Source organism: Acanthopagrus latus, chromosome 14, assembly GCF_904848185.1.
Source record: "Acanthopagrus latus isolate v.2019 chromosome 14, fAcaLat1.1, whole genome shotgun sequence".
Classification (NCBI taxonomy): domain Eukaryota; kingdom Metazoa; phylum Chordata; class Actinopteri; order Spariformes; family Sparidae; genus Acanthopagrus; species Acanthopagrus latus.
In genome coordinates this window covers 16,825,621-16,850,929 of record NC_051052.1, presented here as the reverse complement: position 1 = coordinate 16,850,929, position 25,309 = coordinate 16,825,621, and the positions used below count along the sequence as shown (strand labels likewise).

Genomic DNA, 25,309 nt, shown 5'->3' with positions numbered 1-25,309 from the left:
AGTCCCTCCTGTGTGTAAATATGTGTATGGAAATGACGCGCCACATGGTCCCAAGCACTGGGCAGCACTCTGCTCTCTGAAAGCAGCATTATCAATGACCCCTGCAGCAATAAGAGCAGCAGCTTTGAGCATGTTAGACTGGAGACGCTGTAGCGAGCAGCCGGAGAGGCCAGACTTACACACTTTTGAGCAGAGAGCTCCTCAGAGCCTCTCCCTCTGCCAGCTTCCGTCATCTGAGGATGTTTTTTTCATTTTTTTTTATTTATCTTTTTTTAATTGTCACTACGGATTTAATTGCCATGACTTCAAAAGTGCTTATTTTGTACGTTGCAAATTATTGAGGCAAATTTGGTCAGGCAGTGTGATGATTCTGCTGATGGCTCCGAAAGAAAGTTCTGGGGAAAATGAATTTGTTGAACCTGTTCAATTTCTCTAGACAGCGGAAAAAATGTTAGAATCCCCTTTTTCAAAAAGCTGAATGGACATTATATCAAACCTGGTATTGAAGTGTTGTGAGTGTGGGCTGCAGGAGTGAAGATTAACCTAGAATTCAAAACCTGTGTAGCTGCATACTGAAAGCAGAGCGTCTTCATAATCCTGAGAAATGCTCAGTGCTCATGTATAGAACACATATTGCAAAACCAATCTGTCATGTTTAACATTATTCATGCAGAAGGATAATATGTACATCTATAAATATCTATTTGTTCCCAACTGCTAAATCTTTTATTTAACCACCAATTTCAAAGGATAAGAGATTCACAAAAATGTAAATAACCTGTCACCATTTCTGGAAATTAGCTTTTTTGTTTTGTTTTTTTTTTTTTTTTTTAAACCATTTGGAGTACAGGCATGGTTTTTGGGCTATTTAAAAGGATTACAGTCAGACTTTAATTCACCAAAATACAGTTTAGAAGCTCTGTAATTGCTTCTGTTATTATTCTATAGGAGTTTGAACACATTGAATTAAATATTTTCTTATTACAGTAAACAACTGGTTGCCTGTATGTGGCCCAGAAAAGAGGGGCTGGAACAGAGAGTTGGTCTCCTGTCTATGAAATCACTCGTTGGTTGTTGCAGGCCACATGGCGGGCATAGAAGCTGCCAACTGGACGGATGAGGTGTCAATCAATAGTTCACTGGTCGGCAGCCATCTTGTCCGACTCCATATTGCAGTTTAATGGCACTTTCCTTTCAAAAAGTGCTTAAGTGATTTTAAAAGGAGTCATTAGGTAAGACTTTTGGGTGAAATTATCCTTTAAAACATATTCAGTTGACCTCTGTAACTTTTAATGTGCAGTTAATTCAGAAGCTTTCAAAGTTTCATTGCAGATTTTTGGCCAGGTCTAAAACTTGCCGAGATATAAATTAAAGCATGCCAGTAATAGGTCCTGCTATAAGGGATTATTCCATCACTGCTGCTATGTCAAAGTATATATATAAAAAAATATGATTTATTACTTCTAATAATACGTTACTCCCTTTGGCACCATTTTGTTATAGGCAGAAGGCAATTTTACAGTCCCATTCAGAACTATAATTTGTAATTATGTGGTGGTTATGATGTTATGATTCTGTCTGTGGCCTCTCATTCTCAGCTGACGGCCAAAGAATGATTAAAGTCAGCCTAAAGCCCGGCGTTTGAATTATTCGCTGCAGAGACGGCTGCATTACTTCCAAAAAAAAAAAAAAGGGGGGGGGTTTGCCTCCATATTCAAACAGTCAGTTGACAGTGAAATATGTGGTGTGGTATCTGAGCTAAGAGTGACACAAATGGATGAATGACTGATAGCTTTGGCCTGCTGGCAAGAGTAAACCCACTCTATTAGCCTGTATTTATAGCATTTGGAGCTTTGGGAGTAATCTTAAAGATTTTAATTTCTGATGTTAATGAGAATTGCTACTGATGGTGCCAATCACATGCCAAATGAAAGAGTGTCTGAATCGTACATCTAACCGTACTTTTATGTCCTTCTTGGAATATTGATCAGGTCAAAGATTTTCCTCTCTGCTGGACCCTCGGATTGGCTGAGATGGATGGGGCTGTGGGGTAATGGCTAGTGAAACAGAGTGATTTTCCATTATGCCAGAGTCAAAGAGAAGGGAGGGCAGCGTCTGAGAAATGACCAAAGTGGGCAATGCTGATCACGTCAAATTAATTCAGCGTGCTCTGCTCCTTCAGGCCTGATCTGCCCGCATCGGACAAAAAAAAAAAAAAAAAAATCCCCAACTCCCCCAGCAACAAAATCACCCAAGAGACAATGACACCGCCAAGAGCTCCTACCACAAGAGCTCTCGTCCTCATACAGACTTTTTCGGTGTACACACATTTCAGCTCAGCTCTTTTCTTCAGGTCACGGTCCCTCTGCAGCAAGAGTGCAATTTTGGGCTTGAAACACAGCAGCTGTTATGCAGACAGAGCAGGCACTGATAGGTTACTTGTACTGTAAATTGTGTTGCATTCCCACTCCACAGCAGAAACTGATGCAGAAAGTTACTGTGGTGGTGGTACAGAGTTGCCTGGTTGATGACATTGTGTTAGCAGGTATAGCAGGCTTTTACAGGAATGATGCACGCTATCTGCAGAGCTCTGTATTAATGTACTGCTAATGCAAACTGAACAACTAGTTTCGGGAGTTTAGCTGCCATTGTTCATCAGAAATGCATCCACAGAGAAAAACGACCGTCTTTTTCTGCATTTGTTGACGGTGAATCGGTTTGAAATATGTCAGGGAGCAGTTTGATTCATTCAGTCTGTGGGAGTGATCGAACAAGACTGATCTTGATAAAGAGCTGCAGGCCACAGGATGCACAAAACTTCTCAGTGAGGTAACCGACTCCTTTTTTCCCCTCATTGACAGCATCAGATCAAGCTCAAATCCAAAACAACACACTCCGCCATTACCTGTTCAGTCGACACTCCCTACTCTCATTGGGCATCAACAAAGAAGAATGTGAAGTTCACCATAGTGTGTTATACAACCAGCGCTCAACCCAAAGATCAGCTGCTAGTAAACGACTCCATATCTCAGTTCAAATCTCAGCAGGAGACACTATTTGTTTGAGACTTTGAGACAAAAGTTGTGTGACGTGACGCCTCCTGTGACTCATGAACAAGCTGATCCTCCAGAAACACACCAGGGGAATGGTGCGCTAACTGCTGCCACTGTGTGGACGTATGGCCAGCTTAAATATTTAAGTGACGGGAGGATAAATGCTGTAATATGCTTGTGATGCAAAATCCATTCTGACCAGCCACTTGGAAACCACCAAGTTAATGATTTCCTGCTCTCCCTGGTAAACCAAACTCCATTCATTCACTAAGACTAGTTCTGATTCGCTGCCATTCGTTCTTAGGAGAAGTAAAGAAAGTCATAAACGGAGGTGTTTGACATGGGACATTTTTTGTAAGGGTAAGCAAATCTTTTCTCATGTTCTTCATGTATTTCCTTATCTGTGAATTCCTGCTATTTTTTTTTCCCAGCTTTGATCCTCCCCGTCCCTACCCCGTGGTCAGAGTTCCTCACATTCACACTTTCCCACATCATCATATCTGCCCTCATTCCTCGAACCAATCAGGTGCTGCTGCTGCTGCCTGTCCACCATATTAGACCCGCTCTTACAAAGCCCACACCTCCTATTACCATCACGATCTACAGATTGAACTGTGAGATTCTGTTTTCCACATATATTGGCTTTTCCTCCATCACCACCAGCATCCCGAGGGATATTGTCCCATCACCTGTCTTCATGGGCTCGCATATGATGAGGACACTTCACAGTGATGGAGTCCAAAGTCTTTCTCATGGCTACCTCTATGCATATGTGATACTAGACTTTGTTGCACCACATGTTATGTTAAATGTGTCCCTCTTTTTCAATTTGCTTCACTGCTACCACTGAAAATAATTCAGCAATAAAAAAGCATGAATAAAGACATATATATGACAAAAACAGCTGTAAGTAGTGTTTGTCCTTTTATATATCTCCGTGCGACTTGAGCTGACAACAACCTCCGAACCAGATCAAGGTGAACCGACAGTCAGTAGAAAGACAGAAAATTAGAGCGGTGGAATAGAGTCATGTCTGGCACCCTGCCAGCCTAAGCATCTTAGAAAAAGTTCCCAGAACAATGTCCTGTTGCTGCCGTTCAGTAGCGGGATTACTTAATACGATTAACCGGGCCGTCAAATCATCCGTGGTGAATGTAGCCCACAACAACAGTGAGAAGATGAGGAAGGTGTATGACAGAGATTAGGAAAAAGGTGAACTCCAGTGAGCCGTATGGAATATGCCCCCGCCCCGCTCCAAACACCCCCGGTAGGGTTTACAACCGGGTTGCTTAACTTAGGAAGATGAGTTTTTCACAATGTGGACCGTGTGTCTGAGAAAAGTTGAAAACAGGCTGTGTGTTCTGTGCGTTTTTGTCCTTCGTGGACGTCTTTGAAACGGTTGGTTCACCACTGGAACAGAGGGTCAGTGAGGGTTTAAGGATCGCTCGAGTAATGGAGAGATTCTGAGATGTTTTTCAGTTCTTTTAGCACCATAAACAAGGCAGAGTATACAGGGATACTAAGGTGCAGCAGTTCTTTGAGCTAGATGCTGATGTCCATACGTGTCAAGGTCCAATCATTTCGGTTTCATTGTATTTGTGTTCTCTGGGTTTTTGTGGCGTCTTTTGCTCTGTTTCCCTCCTGGGTTCTTGTGCACCTGTCTTGCAGCCGTCTCATTAGCCCTCCCTTGTTCTCTGGCGTTCCCCCTACTCATTACCATCACCTGTGTTTCTCCATCTCATTCCACCTGCACCTCATCATCTCGTTAGTTTGGTTTGTGTTTAAGTCCAGTCTTTGTCACATTCCCCTGATCTTGTTGTTGTGCATGCCTGTCCCCTGTGTCGCCATGATCCCAGATAAAACGTCATCCGTTGGTCTTTTCTGCCTGCAGTCTTCTGCATTTCAGTTCACGGTGTCTGCTCTCGACGTGTCTAACAGTGACAAAGCTAACATGCTTTCATTCTTACCGTGTTCAACTATGATTCAGAAAAAAAAGTGCGAATAAAAAAAGACTGCAATTGTTTGCAAATGAATCTTGCGTTTCTCAAAGTGTTGACAAGCTTTTCAAAGATGGCCATCACCAATGACCCTGTTTACCAGTCGAATGTTATGGGGAGGGGATAATGAAGGTGATGCAGTGCAGGTGTGGAGGGAAAGCAGATTTGGGGAGAAGCCAGGAGGGAAACAGAGCACAAGACTCCACAAGAACAAAACACAAATGAAAGAAGACAAAAATGACAGCACCATGACACACATTAGAACTCGATAAAAGGGCTTTAATGTTTAGAGATCATCAAACCAGGCAAAAGTCAAAGTCCGAGAGATTCATCCTCAGGAATCCATCGTCACACATCCTTGATGGAAATCCATCCAATAGCTGTTGAGATATTTCAGTCTGAACTAAAGTAACATTCTGCCAAACACTCTACTGTTTGTTGAGTAGAGAGCCCCACAGGTATCACTAAAAAGAGTGAAGTCTCGTCTCACAAAACATGACAGTCAACTAGACTGCACTTACTTGTGCCCCCCCCGCTGCCGCCTCTCCCATGTGGGATGCCATTAATTTTCATCACATGTCACATAGATGTTGACGTTTCATTTACTCCGCTCTGCTGGGAATCACCTCAAATCAATCGCAGGCACCTGGCAGATATGGTAAATCTTCCTAACAGGCGTGCCCGTAGGGTAAATGAAAGTGAATGTTGCGTCCTCTTGAGGTAAATTCGCAGCGACTGCGACGTGTAGAGCGGGCGCGAGGGAAACAGGAAGATGTTTATTTGTATTTGTTTATTCTGACAGTGCGAGAGAATTATCCTAATGAAACATGCAAGTGCGCACGTGATTGCAAAGTCAGGGAATTAGGACATGAGGAGTGAATCAGAATGCATCTGTTTGCTGCTGGCTTTATCTGTTTGAACCCCGTGCCCCCTTGTCATTGATCTGTGGTCCACTTGCTCGGGCTGTCCTAATCATCATCCATCTAAAGTATTGATGAGGTTATATGAAAACGATCCAACTGACAGCTGTGATCGAGTTGACGTGTGTGTCTTAGTTCAGGAAGTAGTTCTTCAAGATGAAAATGCTTATTAGAAATGTTAAATGAGACCTATTAAGCTTTTTTTGTTGTTGTTTTTCCCTAAACAGCCCAAAGTCAGTGCTAACGTGGGCTCTTCTATCCCACAGAAAAAGCCTCCCGTTGTGCCTCAAACGCCTCACCGGCAGTCCCGCCTTTTATTCTGCGACCCCTTGACATCACTACGTCACCATGTGTTACACATTTGCGTCATTTATGCCCATATTTACGAAAGAAGTGAAGCTAAAACACAACAGAGCCGACTGGAGACACGGTGAGCTATGGTGTTTCGGGCGTGTATGAGTCGACCAATAAGAGGAGACTGGAGGATTCGGGGGGGGGGGGGCTTTTAAAGAGACAGAGCATCTTTCAACAAAGACTTTGACAGTATGAGAAAACTGATAAAACCTATGCAATTAGAAGCCCAAAATAGAAATTTAGAACCTGGAAATTAGCAGAAGGCCTCCTTTTAACATGTTTTTAGAATATTTACTCATTATGATGCATATTTAATACTAGAAATCTTAAATATTTGTGTAATTTTATGCTTTTATCCATGTCTTACTTTTGCTTGTTAGGAAATCATTTCTCAACCTGAAGACACGCTACGCTGAAGGAACATTAATTTTGACACCTACGGTAAATGTTAAACGACCCAGCACCTTATGCGACACAACATACTGATTCATCTTTAATGTGGCACCCACACTAGGCTGCCACTCCAATGAGCCGTCACGTGCGTTTCGCTATCAGACATGTTATCGCCGGGCCCAGGGAAAAATTCAATATGCCTCTGGAACACTGCATGTGTCCGGGGCCAATTCGTGAGAGAGAGTGCACAAAGTCAAGGCCATCAAACAGACCAACAGGTAATGAGGTCCCCAATGTGATACACGCAAGGTCCTTAATGTCAATAGAAATCTCTAGTTTCTGTAATGCCTCTATCCCAAGGAGAGAGAGGGGGAGCCTTATCTCGGAGGAAGGGGGCCATCCATCAGCAATTTCTCCCAGTTTATCAGCCTGCCCAAGTCGAATCGCACAATGATGTCAGGCATTAATCAAACGCTGACACCTCACATTCAGGACTGAGACATGTACCCTTTTCTCCCTGCCCAAATCTGTTTATTGTCCTGCTGAGGCTCTCTGGCTGCAGATTTAAGCCCCTTTTTTACGGCCGCTCGCCAGCATCAGACAGCTGGAGGATTGTGCATGGAAAGTGCCGGGACCATCCACTGAGAAATCCCAAAAAGCGACATGCTCAAAACTCTTGTACCTCAGCCACTTCATTACAGTTTTATTCTCACTAATGTGTTGCAGAAAGTGCTCTTAGAGGCTGCCCCCTAGCAGAGACTGTTCCCATGTGTGTCGGTGTGCTGGGAATAATCTTGTCACTGTAAATGCGACAGGACAAGGAAGGGGGGGAAAAAAAGCTTCTTGTGGCGGAGTTGGTTGTCTCCTCTTTCTCAACTCCCCGCTGACCACTCATTCATTCTGTTTAGAAAATTACTGAGTGCTATTGATGTGCCGAATCGAAACCCTCGCAGGATGGGAGGCTTGTCATAAATCGAAGATCTTGGACACCGTGCGGCAGGCTGATATACTCTCCGTGGGGCGATATTCATGTCAAAACATTACTCTAAAGTGGGGACTCAGAGGTTTGCCTATGTAGAGCAAATCTGAAGGAAAGTATGCCAGTGATGTAAGCGTTTGATTCGGCCTCGGAGAGAGTGCTCCAGCTCTTGCGGTTGATCGTGAAACCCTTAGGAGGACTTGAATTTTTCAGATGGATGAATATTTGGATGCAAAATAGTGGGGAGCCAGATGTGACCCTGGAACACGTCCCTTCACTTCCCCCCCTCTATTGTCAGTGAAAAAAAGGCTGTTTTTTTTTTTTACATAAGCCATTTGCTGAACTCGATTCTTCCCTCTATTAATTTGGGGCAGGAGTCACTGCGGGACATTTAAACTGACGTGACCTGCGAGACAGGGCTCTGAGTCCAAAATTGTCTCCGTTGATAACGTTCACCCGCCGACCTGAAGCACGGTTCATACCCTAACATCAGGGAATGGCAGCACTCCTGCCTGTAAGTTTTGATTTGTAGCTCAGCGGCTGTTGGTGGCACAACACTAGACAGACTAATTACACACGAACAGTCATTACGGCGCAGTAATTGTGCTTACATCTTTCCATTTACTTATTTGATTATAAAGCATCAGAGCTGTATCCAAACAACTCCTATTCCAGTCGTCATGTTTACACTCTTTCATTTACCATGATGGAGAGCAACATTACCGGCTGACTGAAGTCTCCCAGTAGAAATGGCTTCCGAAGATGTGAGGATATTCATTACGCTTTTCTTGGCTTTAGCGTCACAATGTACCCCTGCAAATCTTGTGGTCTCAATGTTGATCCACTTGCAAAAACACAAAGAAGAACATTTATAATGAAATGTTTTTGATTTTCCTTGGTGTTCCAGCCAATACCCATTACCCTGTCACAGGAGGTGAACTCTGATCGCCTGAATGGAAGTCAGACGTGCTTATACATCCATCCAAAGGCAAGACCTCAACACTCCCACCAGGCCACCAATGGGTAGCCCTAACGTTGAGGAGCACACCCATTGCTCCGCCTCTCGCAGTGGTAGCCACACCCAAAACCAAACCTTTCTCTATCATCTATTTTTTTTTTCTCTAAACAAGACCTTCATTTACAAACCGAGGCTCAAGCTGTATATAAAACGACCTGAACTAGCGATTGAGACCACAAACCCATTAAGAAACTGTTTACTGAGGTCATAAATCAAGTGAGAAGTAGGGTCATTTTCTCATAAGCTTACATACAATCTGACTTTTTTAAAACCAGCTGGCTATTGCAGGTTAAAGGTGCTTTTAGAACCCAGGAGCTCTCTCTATATAAATATGGTAAATTCCTGCGACACAGGCTCACCACTACCTGACCTTCCTGTACAATTTAACAAACAATCCTAAGGTTATTGCATCGTGTCACTGCAGCAGCTGCCAATAACCTCCGGCGAATGATTATTCTGTTTTTTATGAACATTCTGATATTATTTTTCTGCTATGAAAATGGTTCTCAGGTTATCTTCATCCTCTCTGAGGCTGCCGCCCCTGGAGGCCGTGTTTTTTTTTTTCTTTTTTCTTTTTTTACGATTGATGTGAGCACTTTATTGTCCAGCACTCCCGGGGCTTTGAGGGATGAGTGATACAAAAAAAATTTAAAGCCTGTTATTGAAAAGGGTTGAACCCCAGTAAAAGAAAATACTTTGCCCTTTTCTTTTTCTTTTTATTTTTTTCACCAGCGGTCAAAATCATGAGCAATATCAGCAGCAGTGCAATTACAGATGGGTTGCACACACACACTAACACACACACACTAACACACAGGTGCCATCTTGAAGACTGAGAAGTCACGCAGAAAATTGCATTTTTCATGTTACTGAATATAACATGTATGCAAATTTTGGGTGCCTGAGAATCTTCCAATCATCGACTTCTGGGAATGCACTATGGCTCAGAATTGAAGATTATGTACAGTATATCATGTGTGCAAAGAGAGGTAATGTGTGGCTTTTTATGAGAGTATTCTATAGCCATGATGAATGGTAATGATCTGAAATACGCAGCCTTATCGTGTTCCCACTGCCAATGCTCCGATGAGCAGACACCCTGTTACAACGGCCCTTAACCCCCCTGCAGACAAACAGTGTACGCAGAAAATTCAATACCTTTTGTCATTACAGTACGATGAGAGTGCTGTGTTGATTGACATTCTTCTAATGTCCTTCCCTGGCTGCTTTAACATTACCTTACCCTCCCCCCTCAATGACAATCAAGAGGCTTGGACTGCAGTGACTCCCTTGTGCAGTAAAATTAGCAGCTAAGAGGCGAGCCTTCTCTGAAAACCCCCAGAGAAGGGGAAACAAATTCTCATGGCTGTCTCAAGTGCACCTCAGGTGCTGTCAGGGCAAAGACGTACAGCGAAAGGATAAAAAGTAGTGGTTGTTTGCCATCGTTGGACCTGACACAGCCACTGTTTAAGCGGTGGTTTCTCAATCATTTCCAGTCATAGCAACCCTTGGAAATGATCTCCCTGACCCTAGCTCTCCTAGAGAGGTGGAAAACCATAGTAACTATGACCTCTCCCTTGACCACCAACTGTTTTAGTCACCCAGTTTTTAAAATTATCATTTGACTATTTTGGGAGGCATTTTGTGCCTTTTTTTAAAGGGGCGAGAGAGAGAGAGAGAGAGAGAAAGGGGATGTCGTACAGCAGAGGGCCACAGGTTGGGGTGCTGCGGCAAGGACACAGCTTCTGGATATGTTGCCCAGAGTGGACAAGTTTTGTTACAGAACTCCAAGGTAAACATAAAGCAGGTGAGTAATCCGCACCAAACCTGACGACTACCACATCTAAGACAGGAAAACGCGATGAGGCATATCTCGCCCCTCGGCTTCACCGGTACAACGGTGGGCAATGAAGAGAAAGCGTGTTGTGTGTCTCAAAATATTAGCTTCTGACGGTGCGAAGCCGAACAAGTCGAGCTGCTCCCTGGAGATTTTGCATCATGAACACTGAAGAGAAGCCTGCTGATTTCTTCAGAGGAAGAAAAAAAAAAAAAGCTACTGAACCGTTTTTGAACTACAGAACGGCTTCAGTAAAGCAGCAGCTGTGCCTTCAAATGCTCAACTCGCCTCCTACAAAGCAGCCTACAGAGTTTCTCAGTGTGAAGAGCTGCACAGTTGCCGAGGAATCGCTTCTGCTATTGAAATGGGTTCGACTGTGACTGATGAAGTAACAGCCGGCAAACTAAAGGCTATTCTTCCGTCAGACAATACTTTTGCAAGGCGTAAAGACCTGTATGTGGCTAAATCTTACGCTGTCAAGGTCTTGTTGCTTCCATTTCATTTTACACGAGCGTATTTTGTTCTGTTCCCACTGTTCTTGTGTACCTGTGCTTTCCCTCCACTCCTGCATCCCCTGTGTTAGCCCGGATCTCTTCCCAGTGTTTTCCCATTCGTTACCCTCACCTGTGTTTCTCCGCCTCACTCCACCTGCACTTCATCCCCTCATTAGTTCAGTCTTTATTTGAGTCTTTAGCTCGGTCTTTGTCACGTCATCTGTTGTGTTTCTCTGATCCTGATGTCCGTTGTGTTTGTTTTTTCTGTGATTCCGGATAAAATTTCATCCATTGCACATCCTGCGTGCCGTCTCCGGCATCTGGCTCCACCGTATCTCCTCCAGTTTGACAAATGTGTGTAACAATGTTTTTGTTTTGTTTTGTTTTGTTTTTGTTTTGCCACAATCAGTTCAGCAGTCACATTTCTGAGGTGAAAATTTGTTTCATATTCAGTCTGAATGCACCGAGACCTAAGACGCGGAGAAGCTCACACGACCCAGGAGCATTCAGAGGAACACCATTCCTATCTATACTATTGACCCACAGTGTTAACCCACTGTTGCTGACCCCTCACTCTGGGATTACGGTTAAATTGTGTTCCAGGTCGGAATAATTCCCACTAATCAGTAGTTCTCGAACCCGTGCTCATGTCTCCATAAAGTGCTGGCAGCTTGCAGGATCATGTCTTCTCCCAACCTTTTTATGCAGAGGGCAAATCTATAGGCCTATGACATGCATAATTCAGGCCGCCGGTGCTGGCACGATGAATGGATTTATCACCACACAGTGAATAAATGGTGTGAATACGTATGTTGAGCAGGGAGGAGGAGGAGGAGTCGCAATCGATCTTCATGTCCGGTTACAGCAGGATTTGGCAACATGTGTGTCTATGAATAATACAAATTCAGCAGGATGAATGGATTTTATTGGGAGTCACAAGCTCCCATTTTGCTATCAAGCAGATATTTGGTGATGTTCCCTTGCCTAGGAAATCCCAAAGGAGAATCAGAGACTGAGCAGTAATCAATGACCTGGTTCCAGTAATTACTGTTTACTTTAGCTCATTATTCTGGGAGCTTTGATTAAGCAATAGCCCTCATGTGAAGGATATGTGGCCTTAATTGGTGGTTGCCAGGACGCGTATCTCCCGCTTCTGTTGTGATGCCTATGGGGAGGAACGGCGGGGTCAGGAAGTGAGAGTCGCCTCAGGCAGCTATTCTTGGCCCTGCCTTTGAGTCATTTTCGTTCTCTGTTTGTCCGCCGAGTCAACACGTGACAAAAGACGAACAGCAGCCCTTCGTCCGGCACAAGCAAACAGTGCCACGCATGCTTCACGCGGCGGAAGAGAATGGTTCATATGTTGACATTTACAACCTAATTAAAACCGAGCAGGGAAATGATCGTCGCAGGCAGGTGGTTATACACAAAAACATACACGAGGATACAAGCGTTTGCATCGGCGGCGACGCGATCCCACACACGGTTTAGCGACTCCTGCCGCACGTTTAGCCGAGCAGCGCTAATCCCACCCCGGCTGGGGGAAAAAAAAGCTGCTCATCTGTATCACTCAAATCCTCGAATGATTAAAATATATTACCATGTCGGGGCTGGGGAACTTGTACTGTTATTAAAGATGTATGTATGCACATAAATTCCCCCATCGCCTCCCCTGGTTTTGATTAGGAGCTGAGAGAGAAAAATGTAGGTAACAAATAAAAACGTATCGAAGATGGAATTGTAAATGGACCAAAGTTGTTGTTAGAATGCATTTTGCATTATTTGCTCACGCACTGAGCAGAGTCTGCTGTCACATCTGACATCAGTCAAGTGGGAACATGCCTCTCAGCCACCCGCCTCGCAGCAGGCCGAGTTCTGGTCTTCAGTGTCAGACATGGGGGTGAAAAATCTGTTGCTTATTCTGCTTCAACCACACCGACACAGTCCTAGCAGCATCATCAGCGCACGGATCCCCTTTTTAAATAATTCAGCGTCTACATGAGAAACCCAGTAAATTCCTCCCTTCTGCTATTGCAGCCAATCCTACTGCATTCCCCAAGCTCCATTCATTAAAAGCGTCCTTTGAGTCCTTCCGTGCTGAGAGCAATACCGTCTACACCTCGCGATTCAGTTACCACCTCCCCGTCTCCTCACCGCCACGGCCACATGCGCAAACACTCGCTGTGCCGCGCTGTGTCTGCCTGTGCCGAGCCTCCTGTTATGACACTCGGGTAAAAGGAAAAAGGAAAAAAAAAAAACAAGGGAAGGGGAAAATACAATAAACCAGTTCACCAATTCGCTGCCGCTCTCATATTCTCCCATTTAAGAGGGCGAACACGTGGAGGTCTGATTGAATGTCCTAATGGAAAATAAAAAGCATCTGAGCTTCATCACTTTTACAATATATCGGAGAACATTTGTCTTTCCCGTGTGGGCCCCACATCCCTGCTCCAGAATCCAGAAGGTGCTCGTTGTTTGGGCGCCTGTGTTAATCACTCGCAACCGTCTCTCTCTCTCTCTCTCTCTCTCTCTCTCTCTCTCTCTCTCTCTCTCTCTCTCTCTCTCTCTCTCATTTTCATGGGTAATTGGCCAGGCGGCACACGGAACCGGAGACCTGCAGGCGACACAGAGGAAGAAGAACACTGGGATGGAAGAAAAAACTGAGATCACTGAAGCATGTCAAACATTATTTCTTTTTTTTTCCTTCCCGGCTCCGTTCAGCCGCTCTATCTTGTTGTTCACTCATTAATTTCCGTGCTCTCCTCAAACACGCCACGCTCCCGCCACATATACTTTAATATCTTTTTTTTTTTTTTTACAGATTTCAAACTATCCGTCTCGAGCCTCCGTCTCTCCCCGCTTCTCCTCTCCTTAATTTTCCTCCTCATTCTCATTCCTCCTCTCGCCTGTCGAGCGCGCGCCCCCCATATCTCGATTAGACCTCTGGAAACGCCCGAGCAATTTCCTGGAAGATTATAGTGATGGATTTTACACAATATTAATCAGAAGCAAAATGTGGGGCTCCGAATAGCCCCTTCCACCGCCGGCAAGGGGATGTTTTTCAGAGAGGTCGGTCGAAGGAAGCCCACCGAGAAACGATGCGCGCATTATTAACCGCTCTTCCTGCGCGGCTTTTTGAACCCTGTAGCGCGGCCTTCCCTTTCGCTAATCTTTCCTCGAGTGTTTCCCTGGTCAAGATGGTGCGTTTTTCAATTATACCCAAACATGCGAGTGCAGTGATTAATAAAAAAAAAAAAAAAGAGAGAGAGAGAGAGAGTCAGAGAGAGTCAGAGAGAGAGAGACGCCGGGCACCTGACAGCGGCCACCCTCGAGGGGGGATGAGCCGTCATCATCCCCCGATGACTCGTCACCCAGCACATTCACTCGCCTCCCCTTTTCAACAAGCGGCTCTGAATGAGGTCACATTCCTCTGACCTCGGGGCATTATTACCCTGTAATCATGTGTTGCTCTGCATGGCTACATTTGTTATTTCTCGTTGACAGTGGAGTGTTAGAAGAAAGCAATTTTACCTGATGGATGGTCATAAGAGGGGGGAGAGGCTATATCAGCTTCGTGCCTCGCCGGTGAATTATGCACAACAACAACAAAAATCCCGCCTGACACCCGAACTGGCTGCCTCACAACACCTGCCTCCTCAAATACACCACCGAGGTTATTACTGAGGACTCCTCGGCTTGTCAGAATGTGCACGAGGCCTATTCATTACCATAGTATTTACTTGTCCCCCTAAATCAAACAGGCCGTCAGTCCTTACATTACGGCTGCGCCATGAAAAATTGTTGACTTATTTTTCCAGCTCGGCGCAGGCCCTCGGACGACTGATTCATAGGTCTCGGGCCATTCATGATCGCCAGAAATCAATCGGGCGCTGCTCCTCCGGCCCGCGCTCCCTGTCTGTTGGCGGCAATAGGGATAACGTGTCAAAGTGGGCCTCCTCAATCTTGTCACTTTAAGTGCAATCAATACTGCCTCCCCACCAACCACCGAATGCTTCTGAATACCAGCCCCCCCCTCCACTCCTCTCCACTCCTCTCCTCGCACACTGGGCTGAACATTTCAATCAATATCTGACTGGAGGCTAAAAACCATCTGCAGAAGCAAACACACACACACACACACACACACACACACACACACACACACACACACACACACACACACAAAAAAAAGCGAGGCTGAATTAAATGCTTAATGTAGTGCAAACGACGACACACTCGGCAGGAAGAGCTGTACAATGAAAGCCGGTGGACGCTCAAAGAGAAAAATGCTATATTCTGTAACTCACTCGCCGGACCGAGCGCAGCGAATCAAACACATTGCCGCTCAATTGCCGCCACGGTGCAATTAACTGAGACCGAGAGCGTTTTCGTCATCTTTAACCACAGCTAGTCCAGCACTGTTTCTCCTCCTGTGAGTGTGCTGTCCCCACAGCCCCATACATCACCCTGGGACAATCCTCAACGTATGGCCTGCCGTCGACTTCCAGACGGCGCCAATCCATAAAAAGCAAGCCTCTGGCCAATGTACCTGTAAATTAGCCGACCTTAAAAAAAATTCAACCAGCCCAGGGAGAGGTTTGAAATGTGCATCTGGGTGCTTGGCCCTGGAAACGATTGTATTAATTGCCTGGAGGATTACGAGACAGAGACCTCCACTCCCTCATGCATATTTGACACTTCCAGCGGCACGCTCGGGCCCCTGTTGCAGCTAATGGATGATGTTTGTTAGGGTGTTGCATATGCATTAGCTACCAAGTTATGAGTGGGTATGCGGAGAGCGCATCGCGAGCGCGTGCCTATCTGTCTGAGCATGTGTGTGTCGGCTCTGTTATCTCGAGCCAGCCAGGGTCGAGTGCGGGGCTGGGTGGTCTGGTTTGTCGGCTCCTAATTGGTGCGACTGCTCCCACTGCTCCTGCCCTCAAAGGCTGGCGCTGCCCTCTCCTGTTAATCTTTGCCAGGAATTTGGCTGGCGTGACACGATACTGACCTGGCAGTCCTTTGGGTGGGGGGGGCTGTGTGCACAAACACACTCGGAGGGGAGAAAAAAAAAGGAAGAAAGATCAATACGCAGTCACTTGGACGCAAGAACAAAAAGATATACGAACTGTAATGCAAATGAGAGACACAGATACGCAGTGTGAGTGAAATGAAAGAGCTGCGGCTCCATTTGAGATATGACTCTGGACAGCAGCGCTGCGATGAAGAGGGAGAGCTCTCGACAGTGTTGTTGGTGGAGCGGCATCAAACAGTGGTGTGAGTGTGTGTGTGTGTGTGTGTGTGTGTGTGTGTGTGTGCAGATGCCATGTTGGTAGATAATATCTGCACACACTCATATGGAGAGGAGCGAGGTTGTTAACATCGAGTGCACGTTGCTATACACGACGTCCTCTGCGAGTGCAGAGATCGTCTGGCACGACGGAGCGACACCTGATCCGATTGGCTGTTGGAAACTTAGGATGAATCACGAATTTGTAAAAGGGAAAAAAAAAAAAAGAAGAGTGAGATTCTCCACCGGCATATTACGCCAGATTTGCTGGTTGTTGTTTTTCGTAAACACAGTGTTTACTAATGAAAGATGTTTGAGTTTCGTTCCCAAGATATTTGACCCGGGAATGAGACTCAACAACACCCAAAAACACTCAGAATACTCCGTCAAAATAATAAGAAAACAAGAAAATGCAGTATGAGAGCAGTGTTCCTATAGATACAGACCCCAACCACACACCTGCAGTGGTTCAACAGTGACGACTGAGACACATTCGTATTGCTCTACCCTGTTTTTTTTTTAGGAAAATCCTTCATATTACACCTGTAATGCACCACAACATTCTGTATTGACCTGCTGTACTGGACGGCTAGATCGTGCGACGAGAGGAGGTGGACTCTGTGTTTACGTCACTGATGCTTGGTGCTCATGCATGTATGGACTGGATGGAGCACGACATATTTATGTATATCTGTATAAAGAACTGTATATATGTTCCATGTTAATGCAGCACAAAGGAGGTTGCAAACACTTGAATTTCCTTGTGTAATCTTGTGTTGTATAATAACAAATAAATCACCATGAACCTTGATCCGAGTGGCTGTTGCACATTTCTTTTTCTCTCTCTGTTATGTTCCATTATCATCACAATCTGAACATAACCCGTCCTTGACTTCATTTGACACGCAACCTTTTCTCAGTTCCTGCTAATCCCCTCTGTTTTGTAACCAACTCCGACATTTCATGACATGATCTTTGTACCCATGTGCTCCCTTTTTCATTTCCAGCTTGTTTGGGATTTGCTCTTCGCTGTATATATTCCCGTCCCCTCCATTAAACTAAACAAGGCTGCTGAACGGAGCTCTGCTTTTTGTTCTCCGAGGGCACTTGTTGCTTCCGGGGAACTGGAACTCCAAACGGTCAGTCCAGTAACTGATGAAGAAATCAATAACAACCCTCATTGGCTTCCTCGGAGCTCTGCGGCTAGCACGGCTAAAAGTCAATTTTGTATGCTTGACCATGAATGACTACTTACCTGAGATACCTGATATCTGATTTGTTTTTTTTTCCTTACATGCAATTAAACCCACCCACTCAGTGCTCTGAAGGCTCCTGACTTTTATTCAAGGTATGCAGCACAATAAATACAGCATGTGAGGATTCACTGAGCTACACTTCACTTTATGGTCAAGAGCTCTTTTGTGTCTATTGATGTAGGACAAGCTCTTGTAACACCATTGAAGTTTGGGGGGGGGGGTGTCACATACTGTAAAAAACGGTCCAGGCATGCGAGCATTAACATAAAGACATCTTCAGTACACGGTGGGTGTCTCTTCTACCTGCATGCATAATGACTACATTATTTCATATGCATGATGAATACATTTAGAATCATCAATGTTACCTGCCAGGTTCAGTGAAGTGGTTCAGCTTTTGGGGGGGTATGCGATATGTAAATATGTCATTTATGCCTGCATAAATTTACCCTCTGTCAAGACTGTGTAGGTAAATTGAAATTCACCGCGAGCGCTGACCCACAGCAGAGTCACAGCCCCGTATATCAAGACACACAGAAACTCCTTTCAGAAGAAATTAAAGAACTAATCCATGTGTGCAGACAGTGGGTGTGATGTTTGAACGGAGGGGGCATAATTTGGACAAAATGACTCATTCAGAAGTCGGTGCTGCAGGATGAGTTTATCTCAGTTGGGGTTTGACTTGGTGTGAGTTAACACTCCAAAAGCCATCGCTACAGAGTCAGAGTGCGCCGGGTACTTACAGTGGGTGTTAAGCGGTCCGTTGGGCTTTCTCGCACTTGGATGGCATATTCGGAGCGTTTTATGTTCAAGGTAGCACCGGAGAGGCTGTTTTCGACAGGAGGAAGCGATGGGCGTGTCTGGCTCCAGCTTCATGGTTAACAGCCATGGCCACTGTTAAGAAAAAAGACAGATTAAATGAGAATTAGCGCATGCAGGGCGAGTAATACAGTGCTGCCTTCAAGTCAGCACAACCTTTTCCCAACACAACATTCATTGCGTGCCATTCAAAATCCATGATTAAGTTCCATGGCGTCACTTGGATTTTTGCCAATACTTTCAAACTCATTTTATCCACCTTATTGTGGGGGAACATCAGGTCACTCCTGTAGCAGACTTAACATAATATTACGCCCCTGTAAATTGGTATGTCAGCTAAAATCAGTGTGGCAGTTAAGTAATTTTTTGCCCTGTTTTTGCCTGCATTAGTTAACCCTTCATTGGTTGTGTTGCATCACAATCGTTGCTTACTGGTGAAAAAGCACAACAAATCGCCTGTTGAGATTTGGCTACTTTATGGGATTAATCGATGGCTACAAAAATTCAGTAATGGTGAATGACTGATTAGTATGAAATCGAAAGATAAGATAATTTTTCATTTTGGCGTGTTATACGACACCATTTCCTCCGTCGCCTTTGAATGTTGACATTGGATGTAGTGTTAATTGTGCAGGATGGATTCCCAGGATGTTTCCTTCGGGATTCTGCAACCGTCATGCGTGATCAGATGCGGGTGATGCATCTTAAAGGGTAGAGCAGCGACTTGCAGCTGTCCTTCGATTTAAGTTTCGGCCCTCCCTACATACAGTGAATTATACACTTCTCAATCCCCACAGACCTGTAACCCCAATATACATAATGAACACATTCCCTCCGACCATCAAAGAAAATGATGGTGCTTCTGACCGCCTCCGATGTAAATGACTGTGGCCTGAGTTCACTGTATGCGCCTGTATGGGAAGTCACAGCCCTCTGAGACCATTATCCCCGAGTGCTGCAGCACTCATACCTCCAGACGAGCCACTAACAGGAGCGCCTCATGTTTAAATGCAAATTTTTTATTTTTCTTTTTTAAGCCAGAGCACCTTGCAGGAGCCACAGCCATTTAGAGACTCCTTTACCTAAGCCGTGCACGCTTACTTAAAACAACTCTCCTAACAAGCTTCTGTTTATGTCGTTAGCATATGAAGAGCAGGAGCAGGGAACAATGTCACACCTGCTTTCTGAACTGCAGGCAGAGACATAATTCGAGCTGTAGAAGTTGAGGGAAAGACAGGCAGAGCAGATAAAGGGATAAACCCTCGGGTGGAGTGTTTAGTACACTAAGCCTGCCGCTGCCAGTGAGGAGATGTAGTGTCACGATAACGACCCGTGTTTACGGCATTAGCCGTCACTGTCTGCCTCATGCCAATCACTTTGTTGTGACTAATCACAGAAATCTCAAAGCTCGCACGTCTAAAGCGAAACAGCAGCCTCGAAGAAATGCATCGCCCGGGCCGAATGCAAACAGCAGCGGGGCCTAAGTGAGCGAGTGATCCGGGGGTGGGAGGCTGGAGGGTGAGGCATGTTGTGGTCCGCGTGACGCATCGCTGTTGTCCCACATTGTTAGACAGTACATTGTCCAAATGATTTCCCGGTGGTAAAAATCTGCCTAATGATCTTTGTCTCCAGTGCACTAATTCATTTATTATGCTAATAGGAAAAGCCGTTAGTCTGATCCGACACTGCATAAACACGAGTGTTCGTCAATGTTCAGCAATCATGTTGGAAGAGGATTTGAAGGCTCCCAGCGATTCTGCCGCATTATAAGATGATGAAAATTATTCATAAAATTGTCAGATGACGATAAGAGTTTAAAATATCTAATAGGCAGCCTTGGACGTGGATCGCAATCTCCCCTCACCGACAGGCGGTTAATTCCCCCGTGAGCAAATGTGAGAATTCTGAATAAATGTGCAGCAAGGCTTAACATCTAGAGATGAGTTATGCTGCACACTGATTGGCTGTAGGGTGGCATAACCTAAGATGAGTTTCTCTGCTGCTCCGAGCAGTGGACTTCACTGTACACTCTGTGTGTGTGCGGCAGTGAAATGTCCATCAAGGTTATAAAGAACAGTGTCTGTTCTCGCTGGGCGAGGCCTGACCCATGCGGCTGTTTTTATCCACACTCTATCACCTTAATCTCCCAAGAATTACCTCAGCCTCTGGGGAGGGGGAGGGGGGGGCTCTTATTTAATAAAGTGACCGACCTGCAGAGCAGACTGTCATCACCGAGGAGCAGTAAACGTTCGGTAGAGAACATGCCCATTGAACTGCTCGGACACTACGTCGACCATAAAATCCTGGAATGTGTCTGGCAAGCTTTGACACTCGCTGGGTGGTTTGCTGGCTCTCGGCTGGAGGGAAACTTAAAGGCCCAGACACACTGATGAGCTACCACTTACCAAAGCCTGCTGCTGTGTCACCTCCCTTTGCCTGCGTCTAGGCCAAAAACCTGCACTTGAACACACCACAAAATTGACAGCTGATGGAAACCTGGAATTTAAATTCTGTGTGAGGGAAATCTCATTTTCTGCAAAATGGGACCTATTTTAGAACAACTACTGCACTGTCAGAAGTAGCCAATCTTCTTGATAATGGTCAAGTTTGCTTCTGTAGGTCACACGGAGGTATAGATATTAGATTGAGACTGTTTTACGACCAGTTAAATCTCCTTACAGTGCATTTAACTTCTGTTTCCGTGCTATTTTTGACTTCTTTTTTCAAACCACACAAAGATGTGAGTTAAAATTTTGTGTCTGGGAACTCCAAACAGAACTAATTTATCCAGATTATTGTGCAGACAATCACATTTTGTTCTCTATTCCTCTGTTTTCACACCTGTAATCAGGTACCTCCGAAATGTATATTAAATCTGATACCTCACAGCCGGCTGGGCCGCCGACTAAATCACATTTACATCTGATTACACCACCGAAAAAAACAAATATCTCAGATAACCTTACAGCACATGGGGATTGTCTGCCACGTCTTGAGACTTAGCTCCCATATTCACGCAGCCAGGGTAGTCAAATAGTTTTGATAGCAGCTGACAGTCAATTTCAGTTAATGTTCAGAAGATTGGTAACCCGCGGGGAGATGAGGGTTGTAAATAAATCTGGGCAAAAGATCTTTAAATTGATTGTTCATCAGCATCAGTGAGTGATAACGACTCTAAAATATGGAGGTGGCATCTGTGTAACCGTTATGTTCCTGAGGGGACGTTTTTTAAAAGCTGCTTGTTTGCTCATGCTGTCTGTAAATGCAGGAAATGAATCCATATTTTGGCGACAGGACGGAGCACCGGTGGGATTTTCAGATGAACCAATATGACGGGGCAACACACGACACACTTTAACACTGTTTTTAAAGGTTGACTCGTCTTGTGAATAAACACATGGTGTGTCTCCAAAATCAGTGGATTTGATGGAGTTCGATGTGTCATTTCAAGGTCAAATTGTAATTTTATTCTACTTCTATAGATTCTTTTCTCTTCCTCATGTTTCAGTCGTTACCTTCGCTGAGGTTGTGATGTTTTCACCCCTTGTCCATTTTTTGGTTGATTTGTTGGTTTGTCAACAGGATTACGCAAAAACTGGTGAACAGATTTCCACAAGACTTGGATGGAGGACGGGTCTTCTAACTTCTGTTGTGGATAAAGGAGTTTTTTCCTCAGTTTTGTTTAACATGGGGCATTTTTCAACAGTTTCATTAATTTCTCAGGGAATAAATAACAGACCTTGACACAAGACTGGTTTGTGTGAGTCAATACGATTTGATGCAGAGGGTTAGAGGCTTGATTGAATAAAAGGGGCTGTTGGCTCTTGTCAGAGGAGGAGCGCAATTGTAATTTAAAGATGGCTATCAGTCCATGAATTGATTGGAGGCTGACAGACAATAAATTCACTGTTCTTTCACTCATCATCGATTTGTGACGCAGTTCCAGCTTCTCTGTTGTGAGGATTTGCTCTCATATCTTTGAGTAAACTGATTATCTTTGAGTTTTGGGTCACACTATAATCACCGTTATTTATAAAATGGTAAATTTATAGTCCATTAATCGTGCAATGTGCAAGAATTTAAGCTTAAAACATCCAAGAATCAACTGAAGGTAACAACAGAATGCAAATAATAAGAGTTAAGATCTTATTTCAAAGACATTGATGTGTTGCAGAGATATTTGCTGTAGCTAGCATGCTAACCAGCTATCCCCAGTTGAGAGCATTTTCTTATTTTAATAAATCAGTCATGGAAATAATCCTTTGCATTCTTATGCAAAAGAAAAACCTGCATGATTTCACATAGGGGCTATTAACAGTAGTCACTCATTGGACATAAAATAGGGCACACTGACGCAACAGACTTAGAAAATGAAGCTTCCGCCACTGTAAAGCTGAATGTGGTTCACTGTGGGTTACCTCCGCGCAGCAAATTCAGCCTCGTCAGAATAAGCGGAGGACGGCTCACAGAAGAAAGATGTGGCGCCCGTGTGACGGAAAATTAGAAAATGTGTTCACCGAGCGAGACCCGATGAGATGCCCAGAGACGAAGCCATTCTGGTTTTCTTATCACGACGTCACCTCAGAATACCCCCTCTTTGAAATTGCTGTTTTTATGTCTGACGACTTCTGCGCTCGCACGAGATCCCCCTCAGACTGCCGTTTGAACTGTCTTATTACAAAAACATGTTCCCGCTGCTCTGAACTGTCGGAAGCGCTTTGGAGAGACCTCATCGAAAGCATAAGCAATAAAACAAGCCTTCCAGTGTTTCCATTTTTAAATACTCCGAAGGGAACGTCTGTAATGCAATTTCCTAGTACTCTGCGTCCCCCGGCTGCAGCTGCCGGGGCCCGTCCTAACAGTGTGGGCTGCTGCTTTATTGCAACATCAGCATTATGATGGGGAGGAGGGGGAGGGGCCCACTTTCTCCATGTCTGAACCTGGTCATAGATCTCGGTGGACATCTACACTGGCTCTTCATTATCTGCTCTCAGCCAGCATCCCAGCAGGAGGGCATGTGTCTGAATAAAAAGCCTTGATTATGTAACCGTCTGAAAGAGCTGGCTGTCAGCCTGCTTCCAGGCCCATGCATCAATCTGTTCCCCTGACTCTGCATCTCTTTACAATAACTCCTAATATACATGATGGATCTGTATGCATGGTCGGCAGGGTGAGTGTTTTGCATTTAACCGTCCGCTCTGATCGATTAAGAAAAGCCAAATAACAAGTCACTAAACGTGCGTGGACGAGTGCCAGCGTTTATTCAATCTGCGTGCCGACTAATCCCGACATCCATCTTGTTTTCAGAGGCCGGAGGTTTCTCGATCCGCACGTGCAGCCGAACGTTCAGTGCACGGAAAACAGCCGCGCACCGAACCGTCCGTCGCTCCCGGTGCCACCTCGGCGAATGCAAAAGCCCAAACCAAACAAAGAGAGTGATTAGTGGATCTGTTTAACCTCAGGGCAGGAGGAGCCGGTTATTAGACCAGAGAGTTTACTTAGCTGTTTGCACTGCCGTCTGCCTTCCTCCAGTCCCTCTGCAGCACGTCCCAACACAGTGCCACTCAAAGCTGGCGGCGTTAATTAGGGGGGAAATCACCAGTGAATACTTTGGCGGTCGAGAGCAGAGAGGTTTTTCTCCATCACAAAGTCTGTCTTGATTCAATAACAAGTCATCAGTGACAATCATCCTGTTGAATCTGTCGTACACTGACATGCGTGTGAAGGCAAGATAGGAAAGAATTCTGCATCAATGTGGCTAAAAATTATGATATTGGTTCTAAATATTGTTGAGCTGTGTACTAACGAAACCCCAAATGTTTCTGACAGTATTCAAACCAGGAAAATCCAAGAGTTGACTCAAGGTGAATTCAATTCAGTTGCCTGTTGCTACTTCCAGGACAGAAAAGTCTGCAGACCGCACTCACATTTCACCTCCAGCTCCAGTCAGCAGTCAACATTACTGCTACGTACAAAAACACCCGAAAGCAGCCGCGGCCACCTGCGTGGATCGCTGCTGCACTCAGGTGGATAAACTGCTGTGAAGATACAAGTGGTAATATCATTGCTGAGCTCTCCACTCGTCTCGATAACATTCTGGGTGTTTATTCCTCCAGAGGGTCTTGTTCTGCAACCAACTCTCTCAGCAGAGCTCTCAGTCCCTCAGCTCGGCAAATAGCTTTTACATCGTTGTGTTGACAGGAGCATTTTTACTCCATTAAAGCTTGACGAATGATTTGTCTTGTCCAATATATCAGTCGGTACCATCAAATTCTGAGACATTATACGGACAAATTTTGTAACCTCAGCTCCACTCACTAACTCTACCTGCTTGTCACAGAGACTTAAAGTCAAGACAGATTCTCTATCGGAGTCTATCGGCTTTAGTCTGAATGTTGCAACTCTTAATTCATCTGTATAGGAGTGCAGAAAAAGCAATACAGTCGTCGGTTCACAGCCGATGAGTTTAGAAGCTCAGAAGACGGAAAACAGAATGACTTGACAGCAAAATTGTGTCTTTTGCTCACAGATTATACATCCAGATGCAGAGGTTGTGTTGCCACATGTACGCTGTGGTATTGCTCCTGTGAGCACAAGATGAATGTACCTGCAATCACGTTCCCTGTTACAGCTTTGTCATGTCTTGCATAATCGCCCCGTTCACCCTTGCCGTGTTTATTCATTTCGTTGAATGACACCGTGTGGTCTCTGTCCAGACATCATCATCAGAATATAATGATCTTTTAATGAGTTTTGAGGCTTCGCTGCACTCGGAGCCGCTGATCTTTGTCACCAGGGCTGCAGACCAGACGCTAACCCCTGACAAGGGAATCGCTGAGAAAGTCTCTCTGACGTTACCGCCGACAACATCACAATCAGGTTATCCACCAGTTGTTGCTTCGGTT

The 25,309-nt window shown here is 44.9% G+C and overlaps 1 protein-coding gene across 1 annotated transcript in view; it reads right to left on the bottom strand.

Annotated features, from left to right (window-relative positions):
- The window catches only part of chrm2a (cholinergic receptor, muscarinic 2a), a 78,008-nt gene that overhangs the window by 27,067 nt on the left and 25,632 nt on the right, over positions 1 to 25,309 (bottom strand). The window contains exon 2 of the mRNA XM_037122413.1: positions 18,329 to 18,479. The gene's annotated coding sequence lies outside the window, so the exon portion shown is untranslated. The remainder of the gene's footprint in view (positions 1 to 18,328; positions 18,480 to 25,309) is intronic.